Source organism: Chamaea fasciata, unplaced genomic scaffold, assembly GCF_029207755.1.
Source record: "Chamaea fasciata isolate MVZ Bird 193981 ecotype frontalis unplaced genomic scaffold, bChaFas1.0.hap1 SCAF_6, whole genome shotgun sequence".
Lineage (NCBI taxonomy): Eukaryota > Metazoa > Chordata > Aves > Passeriformes > Sylviidae > Chamaea > Chamaea fasciata.
In genome coordinates, this window is record NW_027094091.1 from 71,806,822 (window position 1) to 71,812,065 (window position 5,244).

General features: G+C 43.9%; 1 long non-coding RNA gene across 1 annotated transcript; it reads left to right on the forward strand.

Annotated features, from left to right (window-relative positions):
• The first annotated feature begins 376 nt into the window (after positions 1-376).
• LOC136290763 (uncharacterized) lies at positions 377-4,977 on the forward strand. The gene is made up of 3 exons (XR_010721373.1): positions 377-453; positions 1,615-1,751; positions 4,527-4,977. It is a non-coding gene; the product is annotated as an uncharacterized lncRNA (long non-coding RNA).
• Positions 4,978-5,244: the final 267 nt, after the last annotated feature.

Sequence of the window (5,244 nt, forward strand, 5' to 3'; positions counted from 1 at the left end):
AAAAGCATTGCTGTGGTCTGTGTCCCCAAGATGAGAAACTGAAAAGCTGCGAGTATAAAGCAGGTATGAGCTGGTTGTCAGTGGAATGTCAGCTTCCAGCAGAACAGGAATAACTCAGAACTCGGGATGAGTCTCTGCTGCCTCGCACACTGTACAGTGTTTTAATCAAAGCCCACAGGGAGCAGTTTCCAGCCAGTCACAAAACACCACGTCAGGCCGTGCAGGAAGAGGACTGCAGCAGAAATGGGGCCTCACCAGATCTAGCTAAGATCTAGAACTGGTGCTAAACGAGGCTCAACTTGAATCAAAATTGTCTTAGTTCTTTCTTTTTGTCCTTTCACCCCAAATATGTTTAGTTTGTATTTTGCTTCAGCAGGCTTCCCGAAATCCTCAGAGGATCCACCTTGGAAGCACTTCCAGGACAGAAATGCTCTGACCTTTACATGTTGACAGGTGAGGTGCATATTCTCATCTTCTGTACTATTGACAATAATGGCAGTTTTTGGGGGGTTTTTTTGTTTGTTTGGGGTTTTTTTGTTGGTGGTTTTTTTTTCCTAACAGTGTGATTTTTACCTATTTTATGACTTTATTATATAGTTATCCTCCTATAAAATATAATATATATGCCAATCCTTTTATTCCAGGGTTGTAAACGCAGTACCACATATTGATAGACACATTATACCATTTAAACCAGTATCTGCAATGTCACCCATCAAAAATGAGAAATGCACAATACTGTGCAATATGAGGCCCTTCATTTATCCACAGAGGCAGAAGCACACACACACAGCATGGCTGGTAAGGCAGCTCCTGCCTCCTGTGCTCAGAGGTGATTCCTTTTCCAGATCAGCTCTGTGCTGGACCTTGCTTTTGCAGATGTTGTGACTGGTGCCACATGATGTGTGGCAGCTTTGTAAGGGGCAGTATCCTCCAGTGATGACTGCACAGCACTGCCAGCCAGCACAGTTAGCACTTTGGTGAAATGAGAACTGAACTCCAGAGGCAGGAACCAGTTCTTCTTTATTTCACTGTTTGAAATTTTTTCCTTGGAGTGTGTTCAGGGAAGGATGGGAGATAAACCTTTTTTCCCTTCTGGTTTTGTCTCTTTCCACGGTATATAATATCCAACCCTTCTATAGCTGAACTTGTAGGTCTGTACTCTCTGAGAGGAATTCAACAGAAAAATGTTCAATCTTGTGTCCCCCTAAAAGAAGCACCAGTTTTTGGAGCAATCTGTCTGAAAATATTTCTGTAAAACTTTGCTTTTAGTTCTTGATCCTGCTCAGACACATCAGACTGATACAAAGCCCCCTAAGTAAGGTCACCAGCCTCAGTGGAATGGCTAAACTCTCTAAACTCCATCTTTGCCCTATCACACCATAATTACATTAAAATGATAAATATCCTTATGGCAGGTTCTAGGTCATTGGCTCTGACTCTTCCTGCTTAGGGCTGACCATAGCATTTGTCTGTATTTTCTTGTCACAGGGACTGAACACTCCATGCTTCCTCAGGGACCAAACACCTGTTCTCCACAGCTCCTTGGAGCTGAAGGTGCTTGCCCACACTGAGAGATCAGTGAGTGAGACTGTGTTATGTTTCTATTAGCAGATATGCTGCTGTGATGGAAATTTCTGTTCCAACACACGTCCATACAGAGAGAAATAAAGAGGAAAAAAAAAGAAAAAGGAGTTAAAAGCCAGAAGGCAGCACTCAAATGCCAGTGTGGCAACCAAAGAGGCAAAGAGGTAAGGGAATGAAACACCAACAGAGGGAGGAGAGGAAGGTCACTGTCCCCAGGGACAGCAACGCCAGATGGCTGCAAGCACAAATCAAGAATTCTGCAGGCAGGAATGTTACTCTCACCTTTTGATTTTATTTTTTTTTAGCATAATTTGCATTGCAGTTTATTTTCATGGCCATTGGAGGTTGGTAAAAGGCCAGATTGCCCTAAAGGGAGAACATTTTAATGTGTACATACAGTGGGATATTCAGAGGTATTGTCAGCATTAAACCTACTCAGATCTGTTCTCTTTCCTGGGATGACAGCAGCAATAAAAGAGCCACCTGAGGATCTCTTCCACCTGAGATGCAAATAGCCTCTCCCTCTCCTCGTGCAATCCTGAAGCTTGCACATACATTTCCTAGGTGGGGGTTGGACACTGCTTACACTTGGATTTAATTGCATTTCTGTGCTGGGTCGAAACTTCCAGTGGCCAAGTGAGAACATTTTGGCTTTAAATAAGAAGAGACATTTCTTAGTAACTGTGACGAGCTGCTTCAGGCACAAAACAAACATTGCCTGCACACCTATCCTGGCAAAAATAAAAGAACTGACCTTAATGGTGATTACCAGGGAATATGCCCAGATTTACATTTGAGACACTTGCATTTCCAGCCCCTTTTGCCTCCCTGCAGAAAAGCTCCCAAAGAGCAGTCAGGTAAACTGCTGTTCCTGTTAATGTTAGTTCTATATAACTGAACCACCAGTATTCCACATTCTGTTTAACTTCGCAACCTTTGGAGTTTTTCTTCAGCTGCATTGTGTTTATTTTCTGGACATACTCAATTTTGCTGGAATAGGACATAAAAATAATCAAAGAAAGCTTATGACAGAAGAGCAGGAAACAAATGACACTTGTGCACTTGTCATTGATCCTTGAAAAATTAGGTGAGCCCCAGACTGACTTTTGGATTTATTTCTGCTGGTTGCACTCATGCGTTAGGGTGCCCCCAAAGAACCCTAAAGAAAAAAAATTCTCTGTTTTGTCTCCTGTTCATGGAAGAGGCAAAGAAGAACAAGATGAAATATCAGATTCAATTGCTTAAAAAACTGTTAAACCGGTAGGAGAAAGATGTTTTCTGCTGCATTGTTTGTCATAAACAAAATTAAGATTAAAAAAAAAAACAACCCACAACCTTAGTAGCCTTTCCCAGAAATGAGACAGACCCAGTAATCTTGAAGCAATCATTCCTTCAGTCTTTCTAAACTCTGAAGGCAACTAAATAAACACAGAATCAGAGCTCTCACACGCCCTACAGCCAACAGCTCCCAAAATTAGAAAACCCTTATTGATTCAGTTTATTGCAAATGCTGTCCCGAAACAGAAAAGGTGACTGTGCACTTATTTAGTCCTTTTACCTTGGACTGGTTTTGCCTTGTGTGGTCCTGCTGAAGAGCAATGGAGATCAGTAACAAGGCTTCCTTAATGCTGGAATCATAAAAGCTCCTTACTTGGGCAGAGACCAAACCCCCCTGGCTACAATCTCCTGTCAGGTACAGGGGACAGAGCCAGCGGCTCACCCCTGAGTCTCACTGAGTACTTTGTTAATGCAAAACATTTGGGCTCGTTCCATTTGCTGATAAGAAGAATTAAAGATGACACATCTTGGGCACTGTCCCCTCCTTCCCCATAAGTGTCCCCTCAGGATGGCCTGCGGCTCATAAAGTAACATTTCTGGACTCAGGCAGCTCCAAAAGTGTTTCTAACAAGACATTCCATCACTTCTTGTCACTTTTTATTCAGTGCAAGCATGAAAATTTCTGAGATGGACAATGAAAAGCAATACATAAAATCCAAGACAAATGATCATAAATGGCCCTGCTGAGAAAGCAGATCCCATGTAATTGAATGGAGGTTGAAGGTCATTCCTAACACGTTAAATATAACAGCCAAAGCAGATCCTGATGTCACCGTGATACTGAGATGAAAAAACTGCATGCTTAAAATTATTTAAAAGGAAAGTAAGAAGCAGGAGGACAGGTGAGTAGGTGTGTTGTTAACTGTTGAACACAGTTTAAAAAACCCTAAACACTGTAGTTATTAAGCATATATTTGAGGAGACACAACCACAGATATCTGCAGAACATTACATTTACAAAGTGCTTGTAAAATGGAAAGTTGGGTCCTTCCAGCAAGTGCCATGAGTGCTGTGCACCCAGACCTGGAGCACCAGGGTCATCCATCTCCCTCTGGAGCCCTGCTTTCATCCTTGGGAGTGAGCGTGCATCCTTTTATCCTTGAGTGTCCACCAGCACTCCTGAGATAAGGACAGCATTTAATAGGGAAACTAGAATGGGAGCTATAACCCCTTAAATACTGGCACCACCCTTTGACACATTCACTTGAAGATGAGCACAAAGGGATTACAACAAAATCATTCCTGTACAGAAGAGAAAACAAGTTTCTCCTGCAGTCCCTAAACACAGAAGGGGCTGCAGTTTCTCTCCATTGCTGGTAGTGCAGCTGAAGAAATTCCTTAAGCCTTCCCTGTTTTGCTCAGTTGTCTCTGATTTTCCTCACCTCACAATGGGCATCTGTGGCACTATGAGAAATAGCAGCATATTCCTTGGCAAACAGCCAGAAAAGAACCAGAGCAGGTCCCAGGCCGGGCGCTCCCCTTCCAGGGGATTGTGTCAGCTCTGTTAGAATTGTTGGTTATTTATTTAGGCACCTACTTGGCTTCGAGGAGTTCAACAGTGTTCAAACCTGAAGCCCAGGTTTTCCTCTTTTTCCCCCCAGGGCGGAGTTTTTATTGACAGCGGTGAGGCCCTGGTGCAGATGCTGCATGTGTCTGCAGGGGAAAGGAGAGCTGGGAGCACAGAAGAGTGGTTTCTCCAGTGGAGAGCTGGCACAGAGGCGTGTGCTGGCGTGCAGCTGGGAACACTGGGAGCCCTTCCATGGCAGCAGCTCATTTCCACACCCTGCCCTGCTCCCTGCTCCCAAAGGTCACCAGGAGCTCACCCAAGGCACAGGGCAGGGCTTTCCCACCTGGGCAGAGTGCCACAGGAGGGGCTTCTGCAGGACTTCTGTCTTGGTCCGCTTCCAGCAGCTCAGACTGGCTCCTGCATCCAGCAGGGTTAGGGTGGGGATTTGGTTGGGGGTTTTTCTTTGTTGCTTTGGCTTTTATTTATTTAGAGAGTGCTTTTAGAGTCAGTTTTGCTGCTTCATCAGCTCTTCCTCCTGCCCAGCTGTCTGTTGGGTGTGTGGATGGGTTCAATCTGCATTTTGCTTCTTTTGCACTCCTATTTCATACTTTAGGCTCTTTATTTTATTTTTTCTCTTTTCCTTTTTACTGTTTTTCCCGCTTTCCTCTTTTTAAAATACTTTTCTCTGGGGGGATTTCTCTTCTCTCACCCTAACTGCTCTCCTGTATTTTTTAAATTTTTCTTCCATATATTTTTTCTTTTCCTGACCAGAAGCACCTGGGGCAGCTCCACAGCTGGGGCCACTCTGGCTG